The 27,490-nt window shown below is 41.5% G+C and overlaps 1 pseudogene; it reads right to left on the reverse strand.

Annotated features, from left to right (window-relative positions):
• The window catches only part of LOC142046549 (uncharacterized), a 96,286-nt pseudogene extending 69,962 nt beyond the window's left edge, over nucleotides 1–26,324 (reverse strand).
• Nucleotides 26,325–27,490: the final 1,166 nt, after the last annotated feature.

Here is a 27,490-nt window from a genome sequence, read left to right on the forward strand (position 1 = left end):
ACATCGATGTAACCCTATAGCGTAGACTTGCCCAAATGCTTTGCGGCTGCTGTTGTCTGAGTGCATCAATCAGTGTCTCGAGTACTGCTACACCAGTATGGGATGCCTGAGAACTTAGTGAGCCTAGCAGAGGAACTATACCATGGTACATTAGCTGTGTGAGGGTCAATGGTTGTACTACTGCCTGGTTATCACTAGAATCAGGAGTATGCCGAGATTCAGTCTCTCGCCTATGTTATTTCATGTTCTAATAGACTATCTGATGACAAAGCTGATTGAGGCCAAAGTGGGAGGTGTGAAATTTAAAGATTCATCTTTAGAACATCTCCAGTATGCATATGAGAGACTACTGACCAACTAAAAAGACTACTGACCAACTAAAGCTAATGCTGGAAGAGACACAAAAAAGGCAGAGTCTATGGGACTTCAGATCAAGGGTTATAAAACCAAAGCTAAACGTGCCCCCTATAAAAACAAAACATGTAGATGGCAATGATATTGAATGGGAGAATAGTTTTATGTATCTGGGCAGTCTTTTGACAGCAGGAGGTTCTGTATGTAAAGAAGTCACACGTCAGATCAGTCTTGCATCAATGGCATTTCGGCATCTTCAAAGGCCTCTGTTTGGGCAGCAGGATGTCTGTGTGACAGCTGACAGATAAGTGTTCACTTGTGGTAGTGATGACTTTTCCGATATATGGAGCATAAACATGGCTGTTAAAAGCAGCCGAGGAGAGGAAAGTAAACAGTTTTCAGTGCCAAAAGGTATAGCATATTTTTAACATCCATTGGTTTGAGTTTATCACAAAGGAGGAGATACTTGCATGATTCCAGCAAGTGGCAGTCTTGCATCAGTTGAGAACAAGATGACTGAAATGGTGGGGTTATGTCCAATGTGCAGAAGAAGCTGTGCTTTTACAGAAGGTTTCTAGAGCTGAGGTTGAAGGAAATAGACCATGAATGAGGTTGGAACATGCAATTTTGAGGGATTTAAGAAACCTAAATCCTCCCATCCTGACTTTTGCCAAATGAATACTTGCAAGGGACTATTCAAGAAAGAAATCCATTCTACACACCAGCAGAGCTACATCATAGCCTTGTGAATTTGCTGCTGCTGCAGCTGCAGCTGCTAGCATCCAGCCATAACTATTCTCTCTCTGGAAAAAGGCATGACGTATTTCCATTGGTGACTAAGGTCATTCAAATGGAAGCTAGGCTAAATTCTGATCTATACTGAATAGTAATAATACTGGAAATCTCACCAAACATTTTTTCACCTCCAAACCACTGTGCAAACATTAAAACAAGTTGCTGAGGGCCTCCTTTAAGGTTCTGGATATCCCATGAACTTGGTGGGATTACAATACTCACTGACTTAAAGGAGCACTAGCTCTAATTATTTAAGCCCCAAAGTGCCCACTAGGTATGGGTGCCCAACTGGCAATATCTATCACTAAAATTTAAAAAATGGGCTTCAATCATGGGTGCCTTTTTTCCTTGAGACACCTAACGGGTATACAGCAAAATCTATAGGAAGCCAGATCAGTAGATTGCATGAATTTCCATATGTGCTGTTATGTTCAAGCACAACAGATCTGGGGCAACACCTGACACTCAGACAGATCATCCTGTCTTTGCTATAGATGAAACACTCAGATTTCTCTTGTCTGCAGTTCCTCTATTGTATTACAATGGAATGAAATGCTCTGCTACTTTCATATGACACAGGACTTATTGATACCAGCCTGTTATCTGTAAGTAACATTATGTTTTTAAATTGGACATTATGAAAACCATGAATGTAACTCAAAAGATGCTTAACAATTTAACAAAATATAAACAACTGACTTCTAGATATAATAAAGGCTAAATAGCTACAATCAGACATGGTTAATCAAAACCAGTTTGTAAACTTCATTTTTATTCAGGTCAGTCAGTCAACAGTACATGTAATGCATACTATAAAACTGATTTAGGGTTTTTGGACACCCATGCATCTACATAAACCAAGTAAGGATTAAACAGGTCTGTCTACTCATAAATTACAGCACATTGTTTTTAACTGAACAGGACAAAAAGCAACATGCTGTGAACCATCTACATCATGCTTTTCATCCTTTGACCGATTTCCCAGTTACTCTCTCAAATTATCACTCCAATTCCTTCTTTGTTCATCCTTGTATTGTTTCCATATTACTGTCCAAATCTGCCTCCAAAGCTACTAATCAAAAAAGGCTGAAGCAAGGAACACTGACCATTTGATAATTTGCCCAACATATTAAAAATATGAGTTTGACATCTTGCAGCGTGTTTTAACAATTGGTTTACAAAATTAAATTCATTTCGTTGTACACAATAACAGCTTAACATATGCTATGAATCTTTGGACTGTTTTTTCTACAGCTGTTAGTTTGGAGTCTTACTGCTTTGTGTTACTATCCCATCAGATCTCATAAGATAAACAGGGATGGGCGAGGTCATTGCTTGGTTGGGATACTTACAAAATACACCTAGAAGTTTTAGGAAGTGATGATGACATAACATAGGTAGTATTCTTCCTTTTTCAGCCAGTAGTGAAGATCTGCACACCAATATGGACATTATGATTTCAGAGATACTATCTTTCTGCTTCATCAATATGGGCCATGCTGTAAGTCCCAGAAAAACTGTTTAGCACGTATTGAATACTAAGCACCAGTAATTTTGTTGAAATCAGTGGGAGGGCTTGAGTGAATAACTTCTCACCTGCATAAGGGGTTCACAATCTGACCCTATATCAGTAGCATACATTTTATATATTGAACTTGTACAAGATAATATATTCTCTCACATGAACTAACATGAAAGTGGTCTCTCCCATATATTACATCACTTTACATAGGTTACCATATATGAAGAGTGTGTGATATACAACTCTCTAGGTACATGAAACACATATGAATCTGATTTTCCACTTTGTTACATCAATTTTACACCACTGCAACTCTAATGAAGTTACACCAGCATAAAACTGGTGTAATGAAGTGGAGAATCAAGCCCATATGTCTTTTCCATATGTGCCAATTTATGGACCAAAGTGATTTGAATAAGTTCACTAAATATCCAAATTCCTTCAGAGTTCTATGCATATTGTACCTCTGGAAGGACCTTCTCCCACTTCAGTACAACTTTTCTTTTTAAAGACAACAACAGTTGTTTGTTAAAGACATGTCAATAAAAATCTATACTATTAAAAACAAAAGAAAGAGTGAGAAGATTTGTGACCTACTGCACATTGAAACAAAATGGAACTTCCCCAAACTTACTCAGCTGAGATTAAAACCCCTTTTGCCTGTCTAAATAAATGGCTCTTTATGTAATTAAAAGTGTGACCTATGGTCTTTTGTGAATTCTTTGTAATTTCACTGCACTAGGTTTCAAGTATTTTTGCTGGCTTCTTTCCATCTAGTACACCTGTGTGTTAGCATAACAATATTTTATTGCAATATGAAGTTAGTTAATTTTGTTTGATTTGGATCTGGTGTAAATTTCTGAAAACATATAAAGTGTATATTTATGTGCTGACCCAGACACATTAATTGAAGTAATTCCACTGGTGGATACAACATTTTCATCAGACAAAGATAAGGCCTAATCTCTAAACCCTTACTCACCAGGGTAGATCCACTGACCTCAGCTAGAGTTTTTGTATGAGTTAAGTTTCTGTGTGTGTCATATATATCTAGGTGGTAAGATCAAGTCTTTATACAACCTACTGGAATATTTCACTAATAAAACACTTCAATGATGTTTGCTTTTCTGACAAGAGAAAACATTCAAGATGAAATTATGTTCACTTTGTGTCTTGTAGTTTTAGACTGTAACCCAATTCTAGCCACACTTCATACATTTATTCACTCATACTCTTTTTGGCATGGTTGCCTTTGAAAAAAATCTTCATTTATTTGCTTTGATGAAATGTTGATTTCAAAAAGTGGAGGTTAAAATGTTTCCAAGTCATATTTTTATATTCAAAGTTAAAAGCCAGTGGGTGAAAAATGAAAAATGCAGCCAGCTAGCAACTTTTATTTTGTAAAAGAGACATTTGAATTTTATATAGTTCCACAAACAGGAATAAATGGTCACAATTGCAAAGTAATTAAAAAATTTCATATATAACTATTTACATTTGTGATGAGAATACCTATGATTACCAAAAATTAATCTATAGGGCCACATTCTCAGCTGATGTAAATTAATCTTACACCATGGGAGACAAAGAGCAATGCCAACTTAAACCAACAGAGAATCTGGGCCACAATTGGCATCTCCTCGAAATTTTACTTATAAAGCAAACAAAAAAAATCATGTTGAGGTTCCCCCCAAAGGAATACCTAAATATCAAAATTGCCATGACATTAAAGCAATAGGCCAAATCAGAGATTTTACGGAAAATTAATTTTCCGGTTGCATATGGCATGATCTTCAACTGCTTACCAATAGACAAGGAAGAGTTTGCATGTAATCACCTAGCATCCTCAAATCAGACATCCCACATGCCAAACTCTTTGGAGCAGGAATCACATCTGTCTCTGCCTTTTTAAACCACCTCACACTCTCGGCCTCATTTGGAGTCTCTGACACTTCTACAATGCTGCTGAACCCAAGCCACTTCCATGGGTGTTGCAGAAGGCAGGATTTGGCACATAATATATTCATCCTTCCTCATTACATTCAAGATTCTTGTCTTCACTTTCAAGTTCTACACAACTCTACCTTTGCCAACATCTATGTCTCATACTCATAAGTTCACAGATTCAAAGGCCAGAAGGGCCTTTCCTGTAACATAGGTCATAGAACTTCCCCAGAATAATTCTGCTTTGAATTAGAGCAGATCCTTTAAAAAAACATCTTATCTTGAATTAAAAATTGCTAGTGATGGAGAAAACACCACAATCCTTGGTAAATTTGTCCAACACCACATTTCACTCCCTGCTTGGAACCTGATTCAAAGACCATCAATGAAAAGACTCCTATTGACTTCATTGGGCTTTGGATCAAGCCACCTGTGGGGTCTTTGAAGTGAGGGATATAGTCCACATATTTTATCACCGACCTCCCACACCGCAATGCTACCATACTCATTGGGATTACTCATGTTTCTCACACAAGCAATCTTCCTCATGGCTCTGTGAGAGTTGAGTGAGCACTTCCAATATGTACAGAATATGATTCCAATATAAAGCCGGTTTTGCAATTTTGTGTTGTTCTCATTTGAAGAGCCAAAGAGGAAAGAGTCTTAATACCAATGCTTCTGGTAATAATAGGTTGCATTTACATAGCCCTGCACATTTTCAGAACATCCTACAAATACTAATTATTCTGGCCTCAGATTTTCCTCAACTATACAGGTGCCACCAAATTTCTTATAAGACACTATTCAATAACATAGCAAAATAACAAAAGCCTAACAAGAGGTCAGTGAATTAAATAAAGATGGCAGCCCACCCCGAAAGAACAAAGAAAATGGAAGGAAATATGACATACGCTTTGCAGAACACAGGATGTTTTGATTGAAATAATTTTGATTTAATGGAGGCTCATGTTACATGTCATTTTAATAATGCTGCATACAGCACAGACACTATACAATACAAAATATATCATATGTTAATGGAAAGCATTCAGAATTTAAAGAAGATAAGAAACAGACATCTTTAAATTCATTCCCAAATGTTGTTCTTTCTCTTTTCTTTTTAGTCACGGTTTGAGACTCATTGTCCAGATCCTCAGCAGGTATAAATCAGTATTGCTCCCTTTACTGGTGTAAATCAGCAGAACTTTGTCCAAGTCAATGGAGCTATGCTACCATATACAAGCTGAGAATCTGGCTTATTGTATCAAAACTGTAGCAACAACACCAGTTATGTCTAATAGTGGATGTTGCAGATGTTTCCATCTTACTTACAATTTTCACTTGACCATTTTTCTGATTTTTATTAATAAATTCAAATATGATATCAAATGTTATAAAAAATAGCATGGGAAACTGTCTTGTTTCCCTAAGACATTCTAATATCTCTTTCTTATTTTAATTTATTTCTGAGAAGTACACAACATCTTATTGTCATAAACAGCAGCAACATTTGTTGAAATCATATACAGTTCATTGGCTGGGATCACTGATGAAAGCCATTGGTGTTCACCAAAACACTTCACTGCAGTCAATTTAAAGCAGAAGACTACAAAAAAAAAAAAGGGACGTTTATTTTTTTAAGGAAATACTGGGAAAAATTTCCAAAGCAAATAGGCAAGAAAAATTAGTGACTAGATTTCATAGGATCTCAGTTAGATAATCCAAGCAATTTTCTTACATGAATAGATTCTGTATCACAGCCAGCAGAGACCTATTTGGTGTTCTAAAACATGGCTTTTAATTACAGACTTCTGAAAAAGAAATAAGCTCTGCATAATATGACTTTTCCCATCAGGACACCTGTAGAGAAGAGGGATTACTTTCTACACCAGAGAAGAGCATGTTTTTTTAAAAAGCTACTGGTACCAGCCTCTTGTCCTGCATGGCTCAGCATGGTGCCCTGCCTGCTGTTAATTATTATAATTCATTATTTGGATGGCAGTAGTTTCTAGAGGCAGCAATCTGGGATTTTGTACTACTCCACTATCTGTTTCATCTAACCCCAGTTCCTAGATCCTCCACATCTAGGCAATCCTCCCTGTCCCTTCTTGCAGAAAGCACCAACCTGTTCATAATTCCTTTTAATTTTAGGCAACTCTCCCCAATCCCATCACTCCTCAAAACCTTGTCTGATCCTATTGTACCTACTATTTGGCAACCACCATTCTTCCATTGACCAAAGACTTAGACTGCTCTGGCTTGCATTTATGAGAACCCTCCTCAGTCCCTTTCCCCAAAGCATCAGTACAACCGCCACTATTATAGGCATATAGTATTTTCCAGGGCTAGACATTTTTCAGCCCTGGAGGCCATCAAGAAAGCAAATACGAGACAGCTAGTATGGGACATCTCCTCTGCATCCTCGCACTGTCTATCTCCACTACAATTTCTGCACCACTGTGCTGCATAGCTAGGCACGGGGAGGTGAGGAAGCTTTGCTAGCATGGTGGGGCTGGGAGGTTGGCAGGTAGCACAGAAGGATAAGAAAACAGTTTGGGCAGCTTCATCAGCAGACCCTGGAGGCCAGGAGAAAGAACTGCAAGAGAAATCTTTTCCCCTCCCAACTGCACCACCTGGCTTATGAATTAAATGTCAGCAGAGCTGAGTGATAGAGAAACAGCAGGGGCATATGTGAGAGAGTTATCATCATCACAGATGAGTGACACTTAGCAGGTGAGACCCTGTTAGACATTGCCCTGCTCCCAGATTTCATACATTTCTGTGTATCAGTTCCATCTACTTAATGGTCCTTCAAACAGCTTTCCATCCACATTCTAAACACTGTTCATTTCCAGGCCAACTGAAATGAATTTTGAGAGTGAGATTAACAATTGTTCCTTCCCTTTAAATGAACCAGTCCTCTTGTCTACTCCCACTCATTCCTTTTTGTATTCTTCACATTGCATTTCTTAATTGTCTTCTTTTTCAATCCACATAATTTCTTCTCTTCTCCTCTTCAGGTCTAACATTTCTTTCCTCCCTCCATGAAATTCAAGTCTCTTCATTTCCCTTTGTCCTCTTGTTCCCATTCTGGAATTTTTCTCTTTCACCTTGTATCATTCCCCCTACTCCTCTTTTGCCATTCTGCTGTGATTCTCCATTCCAGTCCTTTGCCCTCTCCATTCTTCATTCTTCTTGGTTTCCTATTACCACTCACTATTCCTTTATCTCTCTTCTTTATACTGTTTTCTCTCTAGCACCTACTACATTCATTTCCTTCCATTCTCCATTTCCTTTCATGTCTTCTTTTTTCCTCAGTGCCCATCCTCTCTCACTCCTTTTCCTTATGTCTGAGCACAGTCCAACGTGGAATGAAATGAAGAATATTGGTCCAGCGTTTGGGGAAGTGATCATCTCTCATGCATTCCTTTCCCACTTTCTTCATTTACTTGTTATCCATCTGTATTACTCCTCTTCATCCTTCCCATTTTCTTTGTATCACACATTTTATTTGCTGCATCTCAGTGCTGTTTATCTATCTCCACTCAAAGTGCTTCATCTCTGTATATACTCCCATTGAACAGGCAGGAAATACACCCCAAGTATCAACCATAGCTGAGATGATAGGCTTAGCTTTGCCTTTTTTGTGCCAAATTTCATAATTCCAAGGTTCAGAGGTTTATGACTTGTTTCTTGTAGTTCCAGACTCACGGTCAGGATGCCCTAGCGTTGAGTTGGCAAGATCTATGGCTTTTTAAAATATTTTTCTCATTTCTGCTATTTATTTCAGACAACTTCTGCAAAGTTTATATATATATAAAAATTACATGGGAAGCTGTTTCAATAAATCCGTGGTGACCACAAAGAGCTTCTTTTTAACCTTTTATACTAAAATAAAGGTGCTAGCTGTCTCCTTCAAAAGGGCTGCAGGGTAATGTATTGAGAAGGCTGCTAGAGAGGAAAAGCTAAGTGATTTGCAGCAGAGTCTTTAAAAGTCGTGGTTTACCAAGGTTAGTAGCTAATATTTTATAGGTACTTCAGCTTGAGCTAGGGCTTTGAGCAGCTTGTTAGCTGGGGCAACATCAGAGCTTTCATGACAGGAATTTTAGGGGTGTATGGTGTTTAGATGTTGCTTCTAATTATTAGAACTTGGAGCACTGGCTGTTGGGAGTCTGAAAGGACAGGAAACAGGAAGGAGGGGGGAGGAGTTGAGGAGGCAGAGTGAGAGTAGCAGAGTGAGAGTTACAGAGTGTGCAGCAGCAGCCTGGTAAAGAGGTTTCCACTTTAAAATAAAGTCCTGTTGAAGTTTATTAGTATCTTGCCTGGTTGATACAACATTTTGGCGACGAGGATGGATCTTCTGCCTCTGAACCCACCTGCACCCTTTCTGCAAAGCCCAGGTGAGCCTCCAAATGCTTTTACTGCCTGGATCCATATGTTTGAGACTTATCTGCTTGCAATCAGTGCTAAAGAGATTTCTGAAGTAAGAAATCGTGCTCTGCTAATCCATTGTCTTGGAGTAGAAGGGCAGTGTATATTTTACACTTTTCGCCTTGCAGATGATAAATATGAGACCGCACTCTCTGCATTAAAGAACTTTTTTGTGCCAAAAGTGAATGTAGTAGCTAATTGCTACAGATTTCACCAGCGTGAGCAGAAACCAGGAGGGACTATAATGCAGTATATTGCTTCCCTGAGGAGTCTGACTATAACTTGTGACTTTGGGAATATGACAGATGAGATAATTAGAGATCAGCTCATTGAGAAAACAACCATGCTTCGTGTAAGAGAGCACTTACTTCTAGAACCACAACTTACACTAGAAAAAGCAATAACCATTGCTATTCAGATTGAGTCAGCTACAACTCAAGCCAAAATAATGAGCAGGGATACAGGAGGCACAGTCCAGGCTGTGACTTCTTTGCAGAAAAGTTCACTATCGCTGCAGACAAACAATTGCAGGAAGAAAACTAATGAAAAGCCACTGACTCAGCAAATTCAAAATACAGTAAAAGCATGTTTTTACTGTGGATCCCCACAACACCTTGCAAGCTACACAGGATGTCCAGCAAAAGTAGCTCAGTGCAATCATTGCAAAAAGATTGAGCATTTTGCTAAAGTATGTTGCAGTATCCAGTTCAATCAACAGGTTCATGCAGTTACAATACCAGATGTTACTGTGCTGAGCATGGACAAAACCACTACTGCACATATTCCAGAACAGATAAAGTGCACTGTAAACATTTCCACCATATCCTTAGGCAAATCACACTCTATTCAGCTAATGTTGGACACTGGCCCAGCAGTATCTATACTACCTGATTCCATCTATTTGCAATACTTTAAAGATGTGCCTCTTACTGAACCCAAACTTCCGTTGGTGTGCTACTTGAAAAACCATATTCCAGTACATGGCTGCCTGCCAGCAATAGTTACTTAGGGTGATTGCTGTGTAACTGCAGAGTTCTACATTGTCCACAAAGGCACTCCTATCCTTGGCAGAGATTTATTGGCTGCTTTAAATCTCAGGATGGTTAATGGATGAATTGATCTTCCTCAGCAAAGCATTCTTGCGGTACACACACCAGTTTCAGCTGGGACCCAACACCAAGTTGAGGAGAAACTCGGCTGTGCTTATGGGTTTCTGCATAAAGTTAAAATGCGGAATAATGTGTGATGCCTGTATGACAGAAATTACGGCGCTTACCATTTTCAGTCAGGAAGCTGTTTCAGAGGAACTTAGAAAACTTGTTCAAAAGGACATTATTGAAGAGATTAACTCCTTGAATGGGTTTCACCTATAGTAGTGACGCAGAAGAAGGGTGGAGGCATTTGCCTTTGTGTGACTTAAGGGAGCCAAATAAGCTATTGTGATTGACAGCCATCCTCTTCCTCACATACAGAAGAAGTATTTGCAGAACTCCAGTGGAGCAAAGATGTTTTTCTACTCTTGATTTGCAGAGCGCATACCACCAGGTTATGTTGCATGAAGACAGCAGAGACCTCACAGCATTTATTACACATGAGGACTATATCATTTTAAACATGTTCCATACGGTCTCGCATCAGCCCCAAGTGCCTTCCAAAAAATGATGTCATTGATTCTGAAGAATCAACATGGAGTTCAGTGCTATTGGATGATATTATCGTGTTTGGAAAATACTACTGAGGAGCATGACAATAACCTGCAGTCTGTACTAAACTGCATCAGCAAAGCAGGCCTCAAGCTCAATAGGTCCAAATGCAAATTTAGACAAACTGAACTCTCCTTTCTGGGGCATACATTTCACAGGCTGGACTAAAACCTGATCCAGATCATATCCTGGCAATTTCAAATGCTCCTCCTCCAACAGATTTGCAAACCTTACATTCCTTCTTGGGTCTTACCTCCTGGTATGCAAAATTCATTCCCAATTATGCTTCTGTCATTGAACTGTTACGAGAATTACTACGGAGAAGTTCAACCTTAGTGTGGACAATGGATGCACAAGCTAGTTCGAAACAGTGAAAGACTTGATTGTACATAGTCCAGTACTTGCACTATTCAGTCCTGCATTGCCCACAATTGTAACTACTGATGCTTCTGATTATGGACTTGGGGCTGTCCTCACACAACTTCATGAGGACAACACAGAGAGGACTGTTGCATTTGCTTCAAGGACACTAAGTAATGCTGAGAGAAAATATTCTACAGTCGAAAAAGAAGCACTTGCTTGTGTCTGGGCTACTGAAAAATGGAGAACTTACCTGTGGGCCGCACATTCAAGTTGCACACAGACCACAGCCCTTTGATGACGTTGCTCACCATGAAAGGACTGGGAAGAGCAGGATATCGTATTGCTAGATGGTCTGCAAGACTACTCTCTTTCAATTATGAACTGGAATATAAGCCTGGAAACAAAAATGTGGTAGCTGATTGCCTTTCTCGCCTGCCTTTGCCTTCACCAGATGGTCCACCGGGAGATGAGGATGTAGTAGTTGCGCTTATTACAAGCACTCTTACTGCAGTTACAAGAGAACAATTTCAAGCTGCTTGTTCAGCATGTCCAATTCAACAAAAACTACGGGAATTTCTGACAAAGAGATGGCCCAGTAACCCTAAAACCTTGACCCAGTTTTGCTGCCTTATTTAGAGTTTGGATGAACTTTCTTTGCTCGATGGCTGTGTGCTACGAGGTACACACCGGCTACTTTGTGCCAGAAGAATTACAGTCAAAACTCATACACCTGGCACACGATACTCATCAAGGAATTGTCAGAACCAAACAACGACTATGGGATCTGTATTGGTGGCCAGGGATGGACTCTCAAACTGAAGCACTCATAAAATCCTGTGTCACTTGCCAAATGCATGATAAGACAGCAGTGACATGTACCCTCCATTACAGCCTTTCCTCTTCCTGAATCTGCATGGGAAAAAGTGGCGATTGACATTGTAGGACCCTTTGATACTGCTCCAATTGACTGTCGTTATGCCATCACTTTAATAGACTATTTCAGTAAATGGCCTGAGGTAGCGTTTACATCGCAAATCTCTTCTGCTACAGTAATTAAGTTCCTCTCTTCAGTTTTTAGCAGGGAAGGTAACCCCAAAGAACTGGTTTCAGATAATGGTAGTCAATTTACTTCCCTGGAGTTTGAAACTTTTCTAGCAGAGAGGAACATTTTACACAGAAGGTCATCCCTATATTACCCTCAAGCCAATGGGGAAAATCGAATGGTTTTAACAGAAGTTTGAAAGAGAGTTTGCAAACTGGCTAAACTGGAAGGGCGATTGTGGATACCCTTCACTACTGATTTCTTGCAAGCATACCAGGCTACATGACATGCCACAACGCAAAAGATCACCTGCAGAGTTACTGCATGGGAAACAGATGAATACTAAACTGAACATTGCTGGATTGTTAAAGGCACATGACCTGAGGCCCCAACCGAGGATGATGTGAGAAAACAGTTGAACAGAACCAAGCAAAGTATAAGGCTTTCACAGACAAGCGGCGGGGTGCTAAGGAACCAAAGTTTGAGTGTGGTTCCTTCGTTAGAATACGAAAACCTGGAATTTTACGCAAAGGGACCATAAATTCACAGCTCCTCTTAAAATCATAGAGAAGAAGGGACCTTACACCTATCGACTTTCTGATGGGCGGGTATGGAATGCTTCTTATCTTGCACCTGCCTATGCACCAAGAGGAGATTATGCCAACACCCAGTCTGCATTGGATGACTTCACCGTAGTATCAACACAACAAGACATTGCATTGGAACCGGGCTTGAGAGACGGCCTGTCAGACCCAGACGACCACCTGTCTAGACTAGAGACTATGTTATGTAGTATCTACAGTGTTTTCAGTGTAATATTTCTGCCAATAGTATAGTGTCTTGTTTCCTATTTATTCCTGTGGTTAGAACAACAATGTTTATTTTAATTGGGAGAGTTTCTTAAGAGAGGAGGGAATGTGGTGTTTAGATGTTGCTTGTGATTATTAGAACTCAGAGCACTGGCTGTCGGGAGTCTGAAAGGACAGGAAACAGGAAGGAGGGGGGAGGAGTTGAGGAGGCAGAGTGAGAGTTACAGAAGGTGCAGCAGCAACTTGGTAAAGAGGCTTCCACTTTAAAAATAAAGTTCTGCTGACGTTTTTTGGTACCTTCCCTGGTTGATACAACAGTGTGTTGGGGTCTTAGGTAGTGCCAGGTTAGGCAGCAGCTGAATAACAATTTTCAGAATGACAATGGTGCCAAAATGGTGGAATTGGACACCTGAAGAGGTGGATAGGCACCTAAATACCTTCGAAGATCTGGACCTACATACCTAAGTCACTTTTGAAAATAAGACTTAAGCACTTAAGCCAGTTAGGTGATTTTGAAAGTTTCAGTCTAAATGTAGTTGTGATATAACGTGTGGGAAGGGAATAAATGCTATGAAGGGAATGGAGTGAGGAATATGAGAGTTATAGCAATAATATCATATGGTTAGTTTCTCTACTTCGGTTGTCAAGAGTAATTTATTATATCAAATGATGGACTTGTATTCTGAGACTTTTTGCTATTGGTTGGAGTTTATACATACAAACTTTTAAAAATAAGTAGGTTTTTAAGAATAATTTTAATAACTGAACATATTAAAACAAAGTACAAGCTTCACTTATAAGTACATTTTATGGACGTGTATATGTAAACATACATTGTCCTTATACCTTATGCCCTGCAAAGATATTCTTTAGTATGGAGCAGTGAAAACATATAGAAAACAAAACCAGAAAAAGAAAGACCAGACAAAGAGAAGGAAGTGATACGAACTAAGACCAATGCAATCAGCAGTATATTAGTCTACCACCCATTATTCAACCTAGAAGCATATTCCACTATAGAGTTATAAATGGCTGGCATATTGTATGACTAGGGTGATATGATTGGAATAAATGGGTAGAACTCGGTCAGTGTATGTATAGAGGGATAGTCATATGCATAAATATTTGCCTTGAAGGGTTCAGTGTGCAACATTTCCTGTTTTCAATAGCAAGCTATAATATTGTACTATGCTTTAGTTTTTAACCATAGATTTTATCCAGAATGTTGTGTTTAATGTTCCTCATAATAGGGAGAGCAATGTAGGTACAATATTTCAGCAATGTTTCAACTATTCTTTTTAAGGAAATACAGGTGCTGTTTCCTGTATCTAATATTCTTGTAACATAACATCTTCTGGAAAAAAAATATGTGTCTCTTAGCTGTGAGCTTTCCCATTCCCAAGAAAATTATTGGTTTTTAAAGTCTGTCTGGCTTAAGTCACAAGACAAAGGAGGCTGTTAAGTGCCTATGTCACTTCTGAAAATAGAATTCAGATGCATTTGCTGGTCTCAGTAGAGCCTCTGGTGGATGTTTTTTCACAACACAAAAACACTGTGCAGCTGCATCCTCTGCACAAGACAGTCCTGCCACTCTTTGTAGACCACAAGGGAAGCTCTATAGCCTGGGTCCAGCTAGTAATTTTTATTTCTTCCTTCCATGAACACTTCAAATGTTATTCTCTATGTGGTACAGTCTCCAAGCACTGTGTACATGTACTCCTCTCCTGTTATGCAAGTATTGAAAGAATATGTCTTTGTCTTACATTTTAAGGTGTTGATAATGAACGTGGATCTTGTTCATGATAGATGTAGGAAGGAACCTTTGTTTTAGCATAACTATAGCTCTGCTAATATTTGGAATTATTTTTTTCACTTATGAGAAGTCACATCCCAAGTCAGATAGCTAATTAAGGCTCCACTCCTGCAATGAGCTCTGAAGAAGTCAATGTAAATTGGATGCCTCGTGCATCTTTAGACGGTGATATACATTGAAAAATCTGTCCCTTACTCTTTCCTGTGGCTGTGGATGATGGCCTTGAATGACCTTGTGAAAGTGAAAGTAAAGGTTTGCAAGATTAGGTCTCTAAAATGTTTAGGGGATTCTTCTGGATGAAAAGAGTTTTATAAAAGTAAATAAATCTGCATCATTAGATGGTTTTCATAAAATACCTAGAAGTTTGTGGGTAAGAATAACGATGAAATGTTGGTGCGTTGTGCTCTATTTCGTATTGTTGTGAGGTGGTGCAATTATATGCCAAATGCACAGAAAACCTTTTTTGGTTATTATATTTAATGAACAAAGTTTATTTTCTAAACTGTTCAATATATGTGAAAAGAATTAATCCTTTCTTGCTAGGACTCAGATTTTCCTTAGCAAATATCTATTGCCAGCTGTGCATGCTCCAAAACTTCTGTCATAAGAAGTCTTCCATACCTAAAAACAGAAGATTAATATGGTAATTTCTATTCTATTTTACTACCTCTTATTCTCTTTCATTCATCTGTAACTGGCCAGTCATACAGTTTCTGCACTGGTTAAGGCAAGAGCATCTAGAAATCACGACAAGATCATGCTTGTAATTAGAAAATAAGAATTAGTGAGAATTCACTAGCAACTAAGAAAATACAGTCAATCATTTTTGCTGAATACATTTGGGGGGGGATTGTTTGTTTTTTTGTTTTGTTTTTGCATATCTACATTCTGGCATTTCAGCTCTTAATTTTTTTAAAATTCAAGCAACTTTTAAAACAAATAATTATGATTTTCAATACAATATTTATTTTACTATACATCATAATTAGTATCTTTTATTAATGATTGCACATTCACCAAGTGGAATTTTTTCCCATGCAAATCAACTGATGCAGATCCAAGCATCCCCTGCACAGAGCCTGCAGAAAATCTTTTGCACTTTATGTACAAGACCTACTCAAACTCAAAGTAACATGTATAATGCTGAATTCAAAGGCACAAATGCCAGGAACAACAACTGCACTTCATCAAACCCAGGAAGAAGTAATGAGACTAGAAAGGGAGATTTTCCAAAAAAGAGTTTTTATTTCATCTGTAATATTGTTGATAAATTGAAATGCTACCATGTGAAATCCCAAAACTTTTTTGGCTAGAAAGGCAATCATACTTATATAGCAAGCCTGGGTTACAATGGCTTGCCAAGCTTAGATCATGTACAGATTAGTAAGGATATCTTTTAATGTCCTAATGATCTCTTAATGAAATACACTTATAATCTTATGATTTGGTAAGGACTCACTGAACATCTTTCATATCATAACATCCTGTTTGAAGCATGTTTCTTAACAATAATTAGCGCATACACGGTGCTTTTCTTCGAGGAACTTTACAAACATTAACCAGTTGGTTAACTATCTAAGCACCCATCTGATGGCATGTACTATTTGTCTGGGTTCCAAGACACTCCTGGCAGCTTAGCTGAGGCCTACCAGATAGAGTCCAGAACAGAAAACTCATTTTACCTACAAATTCTAGAGCATCTTACAACAAGGCAGGAAGGAGATGCCACAGAATACATTACACCAAGGTTATGGGGACTTTGTACAAAGAATGTTTCACATGACATACAAAAATAGAATATACTTTTAAAACTTATCCAGAACTTTATACCTACATGAGTTCCCCTGCAGTGGGGGGAGCTGGGGCAGCATAGCAAATAAGAACAAAACTGGAGATCATCCCTTCTTGACAAAGGCCCAGATCCACAAAAGCACTTAGGAGCCTACATTGCAGTTTTAGACTACACTTCTATCCACAAACCGCACATTCAGCTGCCACCAAACCCTGTAGACACCTAAACTTGCTCAGAGACTAATTTTTTGCTGTTAAAGTTTCCTAGGGTCTAAGTTTCTGCCTCTGAGCAAGTATACTGCTGTCTAATGCTAGGCACCTGGGCACTATTTCACGCCTAAACTATAGTGTGATCCACAAACCAAGGGAAGATAGATGGACAAACTCCTATCTAACCTGCAGGGACTGATCTAGGAGGTGGCCTGTGTGCAAAACCTACTGGACTGGGGCCTGTTCAAAATCCAGGAGGAGAAGTAGATGGTGGTGGTGTCACTGTCCATCTTATAACTTTTAGCCCATTGGTTAGAGCATTCATCTGGGATGTGGGACACCTGTAGACCTCATTCCCCCTCCTCCTAAGAGGTGAAAGGCTTCCAGCAGGGGTCTCTCCTCTCAGAAGAATGATCTAACCACTGAGCATTGGAATGTGGGGATCCCTTAATCTCTTCCATTGAAACTGTTCCACTATGGATAAACAATTGAGAGCCATTGGCGCAGGGGGACTGGACCTCTGGTGGGTGCCCTAATCACTTGGCTATAGAGTCCCTCTCTCTCTCTCTGGCACAATGACTATTTATACACAGTGGAATAACTTCAACAGGAAAGACTGAGGATGCCCCACATCAGAATATTCCATAACTCAGCGGTGTTGGGGTACCCTTAAAATTAACTAAAAACCAAAGCCTGAAAACTAGAGCACCTCAACATTTGTAACAGGAAAAGCATTGATCAAACCTGGCTATAGAAAATTACAAAGGTTTTGGACTTGAAGTAAAATAAAAATTCCCTGATAAATTTGTGTTTGCAGAAGATAAGAAATGTTGAGATTAATCATAGTGTGCTGTCCAAAATACCACTGCTAATAGATGAAGGGGGAAGATAATATACACATAGTAATCTTTAGCATTAAAATGAAGGATTGCTAATGATAAGATTATAAGCTTTGTTAACTATATTTTTAATAAATTGTGGTTGTGGATACTGAGTAAGTGATTAAATAAGGTAACACACGGGCCAAGGCTTTGCCTTGCATGAGTGTATTTTTGTTAATTTCTCTTTGATATAATTTGTTGATTTGTTTTAAATGATATTTCTGGCAAGATAAGTAATGTGCCGTGTTGGAAGATTTAAGCAAGAGAGACAAACATGCAATGATGAACTGCAAATTCAGCAGGGAAAATGTGGACATTAGGTAATTGAAGCTTGCACATGGGTAATGGATGGGTTATGTAAAAATCAATAGATAATGTGCTGAATGCTGATTGGAGGAAAATTGAGTAATGGCGAATGTGAAAATCTATGAGAATACAAATGAAAACAAGCCCAAAGCTAGTGATATGCTGGACCAGAAACTTCAGAACATGGCTGAAGTGCCAGATCATCAGATCAGATGAAGTGACAACCATCAAGAAGGAAGGAAGGTCTTTTTGGTACCCCAGAATGTGGTAACTTGGGCCTATTTATCTGTTCTGTCTTGTCTGTTATTACCTGTTTACCATAAATGTATGTCCAGTTACTGTAAGTGACAATAATTCTATCTGAAATTGTATTCAATGCAAAATCTGCTTAATCCTAAATTGGGTAAACTGTGACACAGTTTCCCACTCCCCACTCCCCGCAGTGGTTAAAGCACTCTCCTGAGAGGTATAGGGGATCCCAGTTCCAACTCTTTCTTCCCATCAGGCAGAGGGAAACTGAACCTGGGTCTCCCACTCCTAGGTGAGTGCTCTAACCAATGGGCGAAAAGTTATGAGACACTACCACCTTCTGCTATTGTGGGTGGAGTGAAGCAGGTGCCTAACTCATTCTTATAAGAAACAATCTGACTTCAGGAGAGGTTTCCTGGTTTTGGTTTACAAGCAGGGATAAGTGCCTCCCTCCAGCCTCCAGAACCTAGGTGACAAACTCAGTGAGAGGGACAAGGCTTGAACACACCCCATCTCATCAGCATTTCCCATTGGCTAGCTTCAACAACTTCCAGACTCGCATGCAGGCTTTTGTGGATCCCATTTTTGGGTGCCTACCTCCATGACTGTATAGAAGCCAAGGCTCCCACCCCTTTGTGGATACCAGTGAATCCTGGTATTGTCCCTGTGATCTTGTAGGTATCTAAAAGTTAGGCATTGCAAAGCTCAGCGTCACAATGCCTAAGTCTCTTTGTGGATCTGGCCAAACACCCTATTATTTTCATTTCTACTGGAACATCCAGAGTGAGGCCTTTTCTACTTGAAAGCAGAGCCAAAACTGCTCGCAGCTGAAACAAGTCCTCTCATTACTCCACACCAATGAGCCACTAGATCCCATTCTGTCACAGACATGCCACATCTAGATCAGATGCAGGTTTGAGCATTTATGACTGAAGGACCCCAGGAAAAGAGTCTAAACAGGGAACCATCAGAGCGGAGCTGAATTGCTCTGCTTATGAAATGAGACAAAGTCTGGGACTGTATAAGAGAAGGAGAAAGGACACAAGATGTTGTCCATTACAGAGAGGACACTCTGCCAGCGTGAAAGTCTCATGAAATCTCTCTGGACGGAACAGGTATGGCATGGACTGACCACTGGGTGAAAAACATCTTATTAGACAGGAAAGGAGCTTATTAACAAGTATAACCTGTAGATTGTGTTTTATATATTTTCTTTTATCTGTCACTATGTTTCCATATCCCTATATTTGCTTTTATATGAATTTTTATCTGAAGCGTTGTTAAATAAACTTCAGTTTTGTTTCACTGGAAACACATGTAAGTACCTCATGTTAATGAAAGCACTGAACTGAGATGAAAGCAGTTAATTGGGGTGCACTGCTTCCACAAAGGCAGAAGATCAGTGTACACTGCAGCTGACCAGAAGCCAAGGCACTGGGCACTCAAGTGTAACAATGTTGGGTGTCTAAATCGCTAGCCTGTACATGGAAAAAGTAGGACTCACAATAGCCCAGTGTGGTTTGTTTGTGTTTCCTGCCGCTGGCAGTTCAGGGCAAGTTTCCCCTGGTAGGCCGACAGGACTGCTTCATGCTGTAAGCAGGTGGTAACAATTCACTCTAGAAACCATAGATATCCCCGAAAAGTGTCAGACCCAAATAAAAATGGACACATATGCTCTCGTAGTTTCATTATAGTTGATACTTAACCTTAGAGCGGTGAAGAGAGGCTGTAGCTGGGGCTGACTAATCCACTAGGCCTCATTGGCTGGCAGACATAAAACAGAAGGGGGCTGCTATAGCTTGGAAAAACTAAAGTTGAATCAGAGTGTACAGAGAATGTATTCTGGAAAGGGAGGTTTTCAAAACTGGGACCTGTTTATACCAGAAAATGTGAAGAACTTTCTTTTGTGTTGTGGAGTTACTCCTTGCCAGCATAAGTCTGTGGTAGGAGGAAAGGCTAACTAACTCACAGGAAGGTGAGTGAAGGGACTTGGATTAGATTTCTGGCCATGCCACAAAATTTTTGTGACCTTGGATGAGTTGTCAAAGGTGGTAATTAATTTTGGAGGAGTTGTGCCTTGAGTGTGTTTATAGGGAGGAAATAGCGAGCATTTAAAATAGGTGATATAAAATTTTTATATTCTAAACTTTGGCTAAAAAGCCCATCCTGGTTCTGTGATTAAAAAAAAGCAATTTAACAAATGGAAAAAAAGGGGAAATAGATAGCAATGAATATAAATTAGACATTATGAAGTGTGGAAAACCAATAAAGGAAGCAAAAACATCAGGATAAGATCCGTTGCTGGCAGGACTAAAGTGTAAAGGACCAGGGAGTAGACAATCTTGCTTAGTGGTCACAGCTGTGCCGGTGTCACCATGCCAAGGACAGCCAGGAGTCCATAGTCAGTGAGCAGGTATCAAAGCAATTGTAAGTACTGAGATCGAGAGTCAGGGTCAGAATCAGGCTGGGATGGGAGACTGGAAATCAGGAGTAGCTACCACACTAGTGTCAGGAGTCAAAAGTCTGGGCAGGGTCGGAGACTGGAAAGCAAAGTGAGGTTTGGTGCTGCAGCAAGCCAGAAGTCTGTGTGGTTGCCCAGACAGCTTCCCAGGGCACCATCAATGTTAAATAATTAGTGTGGGCCAAATCAGAGGGCTGCAGGGTGCTGTCAGTCTGGCCCCTTCAGGCAGTACCTCCTGTAGCACCTAATCACCAGAGTGCTTTTTGGCTGTGGCTCTACATAGCTTCCCAGTGAGGATGTAAGGTGACCTAGGTTCTAGACCTATAGATCCTTAAATTATCCTCTTCCCTTCAGGGGCACCCTTCTTCTGGGTTGGCACCAAGCCCCACTGATCTTGATGAAATCCTTTTACCAAGTCAGGGGTATGGACATGGGGAGCAGGTTCCCAGGAGTACTCTTTGGGACCACAGCCTTTCCATCCTAGAAAGTAGGTCAGTTTCCCCCTCTACAATCTAGAGTAGAGGATAGCATGGACTATGTATCTGTCTTGCCCTTGGATCTGGACCAGTGGGGGCAGCTGTTGGGACCAGTTGGGAAAATAGTCCTTTGTGTAAAACTTTTAGAGTGATATGTGGAAAACAGGACGTATCTTAAGGAAACAGGAACGCTGTAATCTGAAAATGATGGGGACTCTGACAAATCCAGAAAGGTCTGAAGAACTGATGGCCTAGCTTGTGGGACAGACTGTTCATATGGAAATGCTTTGAGATGAACCAGACCTTTTGGCCCAATGCAAAAGATTGGCCTTCCTGGTGTCAATGGCTCACATATCACTTGTAGTCCTTTTTTTCCATGTTCAATGTGGTCCTTAAACTCCTCCTGGATGCATTGAATCCACTGGATCCAGTCAGTGACTGTTGGGTTCAAGGAGGCTGCTGGTAAAGCCAGATAGAAACAGGGGTGGAACCTATGATTTGAAAAAAAGGGACTTTGCCCCATGAGGTGTGGTCGGCATTATACAAGAATACAGCACAGGGTAGGAGAGAGAACCAATTTTCTTGATAGAGAAAGCACCTTAGGTATTGCTCCCTACTTGGTTCAGCCTCTCAGTCTGCCCATCTGCCTAGAGATCATACACAGAGGAGGTAAAAGCGTGAACATGCACTGACCACAGCATTTTGTGCCAAAAGCCTCAGACAAACTGTGGGCCTCGGGAAAAGGTGATATGGTCTGGAAGCCAATGGAGACGGATAACATACACCACCAGGATTTGATTGTTTCAGAAGAGGACACGTTGTCTCGGGAGATAAAGCACAGAATTTTCATCAATTGGTCTACAATAGTCAAGACCACTGTGTGGCTAGAGTCTGGGAGTTCCACTATGAAATCCAGGATAATTAAGGCCCAGGGATATCAGAGTATGGAGGAGCTTTGCAAATGGCGTCTTGGTGTGTGAACATAGGTCACAATTGTCAACATTGTCCTGGATTTTGCCTCACATACGAGATCACCACAACAAACAGGAAGCTGTTCAGAAAGTGTTAAGACAGCCAATGGAGTATTAAGGTAGAGGTGAAGCAGCTCCAACCAGAGATGCCCCAGTTGAACATATATGCACCTGACAATATATGTGACTCCATCCTGTATGGAGCACTGCATTTTGGTTCTGGTTTGCTCGGGTTGTTCCATCACTTCCTGGGTTAAAGGGTCATCCTACCAGGTAGATCAGATTAGATCCATCAGCTCTTGGAGTACCATGGAACTAAAGAAGTTCCAAGGTTTTAGGAGACTGGGTGATTCTTGGTTAGGCTCCTCACTGTCTTGGTAGCATTCTCCCTTTTGGGATAAGGCATTACCTTTCCCATATTCAGTGATATGTGATGATGAAGTCAAACAGAGACGAATAATGCCTATCTCAGCTGTCTTTGCTTCAAGCCTTGAACCTTACACAGACATTAAAGGTTTTTATGATCAGCCTTTAGGGCAGGGCTACCTTGAGGTGATTGCTCCACTTTTCTAGTATTTTATAATTCTATTCTGTGCGGATGAGTGGATGAGTTTTCAGGGGTATGTCTACACTAAGAAATTAGGTCGAATTTATAGAAGTCGATTTTTTAGGAAGCAATTTTATACAGTTGCTTGTGTGTGTCCCCACTAAGCACATTAAGTTGGCGGAGTACGTCCACAGTACCATGCCTAGCGTCGACTTCCGGAGCATTGCACTGTGGGTAACTATCCCATAGTTCCCGCAGTCTCCGCCGCCCATTGGAATTCTGGGTTGAGCTCGCAATGCCTGATGGGGCAAAAACATTGTTGCGGGTGGTTTTTGGTACATGTCGTCAGTCACCCCTCCCTCCCTCCGAGAAAGCAACGGCAGACAATCGTTTCGCGCTTTTTTTCCATGCGAGCGCCATTGCTTTCAGCAGACGGTGCTGTAGGACTGATAACCATCATCATCGAATGACCGCTTCCGCTGCCACTCTGCTCTCCTGCTCTGGCAGCACATGGAGCAATAAGTTGGAAAAACTGGCATTCCAACTACCGCTTCCACTGCCACTCTGCTCTCTTGTCTCGATCAATAACGAATTTCTCCATGTTGGCTGTCATGAGATCCCGCTTCCGCTGCAACTCCGCTCTCCTCCTCTCATGAATCCACCTTTCATCATTATCTATAAATATGTATTCTCGTGGCATCTCTCTGTAAATATGTATTTTCGTGGCATCTCTCTGTGAATATCTATTCCATCATCCACCGCTTCTGCTGCAACTCTGCTCTCCTGCAGACGCCATACCACAGCAAGCACGGAGCCTGCTCTGATCACTGCGGCAGTTATCACCGTTGTAAACACTTCATGCATTATCCTGCAATATATGCAGAACCAGAACCTGCAAAAGCAGGTGAGGAGGCTATGGCAGCACAGTGATGAGAGTGATGAGGACATGGACACAGACTTCTCTCAAAGCACGGGCCCTGGCAATGTCGACATCATGGTGGTAATGGGGCAGGTTCATGCTGTAGAACGTTGATTCTGGACCCGGGAAACAAGCACAGACCGGTGGGACCGTATAGTGTTGCAGGTCTGGGATGAATCCCAGTGTCTGCGAAACTTTTGCATGCATAAGGGCACTTTCATGGAACTTTGTGACTTGCTATCCCCTGCCCTGAAGCACAAGAATACCAAGATGAGAGCAGCCCTCACAGTTCACAAACAAGTGGCGATAGCCCTGTGGAAGCTTGCAATGCCAGACAGCTACTGGTCAGTCGGGAATCAATTTGGAGTGTGCAAATATACCGTGGGGGCTGCTGTGATCCAAGCAGCCAATGCAATCACTGAGCTGCTGCTATCAAGGGTAGTGACTCTGGGAAATGTGCAGACCATAGTGGATGGCTTTGCTGCAACGGGATTCCCTAACTGTGGTGGGGTGATAGACGGAACACATATCCCTATCTTGGGGATGGAGCACTAAGGCAGCGAGTATATAAACCGAAAGGGATACTTTTCAATGGTGCCGCAAGCACTGGTGGATCACAAGGGACGTTTCACCAACATCAGCATGGGATGGCCAGGAAAGGTACATGATGCTCACATCATCAGAAACTCTGGTCTATCTGAACAGCTGCCGCAAGAGACTTATTTTCCAGACCAGAAAATAACCATTGGGGATGTTGAAATGCCTATAGTTATCCTTGGGGACCCAGCCTACCCCTTAATGCCATGGCTCATGAAGCCATACACAGGCACCCTGGACACTAGTCAGGAGCTGTTCAACTATAGCAAGTGCAGAATGGTGGTAGAATGTGCCTTTGGATGTTTAAAAGCGCACTGGTGCATTTTCCTGACTCAGTTTGACCTCAGCGAAACCAATATTCCCGTCATTATTACTGCTTGCTGCGTGTGCCACAATCTGTGAGAGTAAGGGGGAGACGTTTATGGCTGGGTGGGAGGTTGAGGCAAATCACCTGGCTGCTGATTACACACAGCCAGACACCAGGGCAGTTAGAAAAGCACAGCAGGGTGCGCTGCGCATCAGAGAAGCTTTGAAAACTAGTTTCATGACTGGCCAGGCTATGATGTGAGAGTTATGTTTGTTTCTCCTTGATGAAAACCCACTCCCTTGGTTCACTCTACGTCCCTGTAAAACAACCGCCCTCCCCTCCCCCCTTCGATCGCCGCTTGCAGAGGCAATAAAGTCATTGTTGCTTCACATTCATGCATTCTTTATTAATTCATCACACAAATAAGGGGATAACTGCCAAGGTAGCCCAGAAGCGGTTGGGGAGGAGGGAAGCATCGGGTGGGGTGGGAGAGGAGGGGAGGAGGGAAGGACAAGGCCACACTGCACTTCACAACTTATTGAATGCCAGTTTTCTGTTGCTTGGGCAGTCCTCTGGGGTGGAGTGGTTGGGTGCCCGCAGCCCCCCTCCCCGCATTCTTGGGCATCTGGGTGAGGAGGCTATGGAACTTGTGGAGGAGGGTGGTCAGTTACACAGGGATGAAGCGGCAGCCGGGCTCCTGCAGCCTTTCCTGCAGCTCAACCATACACCAGAGCATATCAGTTTGATCCTCCAATAGCCTCAGCATTGCCTCCTGCCTCCTCTCATCATGCTGCCACCACCTCTCCTCTTGCTCCAGCCATCTGTCCTCGCATTCATTCTGTGCTTTCCTGGACTCTCACATTGTCTGCCTCCACACATTTTGCTGGGCTCTTTCAGTCCAGGAAGACTGCATGAGCTCAGAGAACATTTCATCGCAAGTGAGTTTTTTTCGCCTTCTTATCTGCACTAGCATCTGGAATGGAGATGATAGAGGGAGCGTTGAAACATTTGCAGCTGTGGTAGGAAAAAAAAGGGAGAGTAGTATTTAAAAAGACACATTTTAGAGTACAAGGTCACATTTTGCCTCTTATATTGAGGGCCTGCTGGTGTGGTGTGAAAGATCACATGCGCAGAGATGGACAACAGAATTTGGCTTCCAGGCAGCCATGGTAAGCCACAGTCTTTTGGCTTCTTTTAGTCTTCAGGGCAAATTAATCATTAAACACGGTTGCTTTTAAACCATGTATTATATTTACAAAGGTACACTCACCAGAGGTCCCTTCTTCGCATTCAAGGTCTGGGAGCCTGCCTTGGGAGGGTTGGGAGGGTATTGGCTCCAGGGTGCTAAACAGTTCCTGTCTGTAGGTGAGAACGGTTTCTCTGCTTGCTTGCTGTGCACTATCTTCAACCTCCTCCTCCTCCTCATCATCATCATTCTCATCCCCAAAATCCTCATCCCTGTTGTGTGAGACTCCCCCCTTGCAGGAGTCCATGAACAGGGGTGGGGTAGTGGTGGAAGCACCCCCTAGAATTGCATGCAGCTCATCATAGAAGCAGCATGTCTGGGGGTCTGATCCAGAGCAGTCGTTTGCCTCTGTTTTTTTGGTAGGCTTGGCTCAACTCCTTAAGTTTCATGAGGCACTTGTTATAGCCTCTGTCCTTCATGACCTTGGAGATTTTTTAAAATATTCTGGCATTTCATCTTTTGGAACAGAGTTCAGATAGCATGGATTCCTCTCCCCATACAGCGATCAGATCCAGTACCTCCCGTTCAGTCCATGCAGGAGCTCTTTTGCAATTCTGGGGCTCCATGGTCACCTCTGCTGGTGAGATTTGCACAGTCACCTGTGCTGATCAGCTTGCCACACTGACCAAACAGAAAATGAAATTCAAAAGTTCCCAGGGCTTTTCCTGTGTACTTGGCCAGTGCATCTGAGTTGAAAGTGCTGTCCAGAGTGGTCACAATGGAGAACTCTGGGATAGCTCCTGGAGGCCAATACCATCTAATTGCATCCACGCTACCCTAAATTTGACCTGGCGATGTTGATTTTAGCACTAATTCCCTCATCAGGGAGGAGTACAGAAATCAATTTTAAGCACCCCTTAAGTCAACAAAAATGGCTTCATCTTGTGGACATGTGCAGGGTTAAGGCTGCTAAATTTGACCTAAACTCGTAGTGTAGACTAGGCTCAGGGTACAGCACTTGTTCTGGCCCATGCCTCTGAGAAAGTATAATCCCAATGGCTACATTGGTTGCATTAGCTTCTGATATGAATGCCTTGCATTAAGGGTGTGCTTCCGTAGTCTTTCCAGGATGAAACAGACATGGTAACAATGCTGCTTGGGGTTCTCTGAAAACACAAGAATGTCATCAAAATAAATGACTACATACAGGTCCAGGATGTCTCTAAACACATTGTTCACAAAGTGTTGAAAGTTTTCAGGGGCCTTGGTCAGACCAAATGACATTACTTTGTAGTCAACATGCACATAGGGGGTTTGGAAGGCAGATTTCCATTTGTCTCCTGCCCTAAAGGGCACTAGGTTGTAAGCCCAAAGAGAGCTAGTCTGGTAAAAATTCTAGCAGATAACACATAATCTAGCAACTCCAAGGTTAGGCAGGGATACCGTATTAGCACTCCACTGTTTTTCTTAATGAAAAGGACCACAGATCCTTCTGGGGGAAAGGAGCATAAGATAAAGCCTTTGGCCAGGTTTTCCTGGATGTATGCCACAAAGGGCTGCCAGGTATGGCTTGGACATTGCATAGATTAGTCCAGCGGTTCTCAGACTGGGGGTTGGGACCCCAAAGTGGGTCAAAATCCCATTTTAAAGGGGTTGCCAGTGCTGGTTTAGACTTGCTGGGGCTCGGGGCCCAAGCCAAAGCCCAAGGCATTCAGTCCTAGGCAATGGGTCTCAGGTTACAGGCCCCCAGGTTGGGGCTGAACCCATTGGTCTTCAGTTTTGACCCCTTCCCCACTCGAGGCAATGGGGCTCA

Source organism: Chelonoidis abingdonii, chromosome 3, assembly GCF_003597395.2.
Source record: "Chelonoidis abingdonii isolate Lonesome George chromosome 3, CheloAbing_2.0, whole genome shotgun sequence".
NCBI classification, from domain to species: Eukaryota; Metazoa; Chordata; order Testudines; family Testudinidae; genus Chelonoidis; species Chelonoidis abingdonii.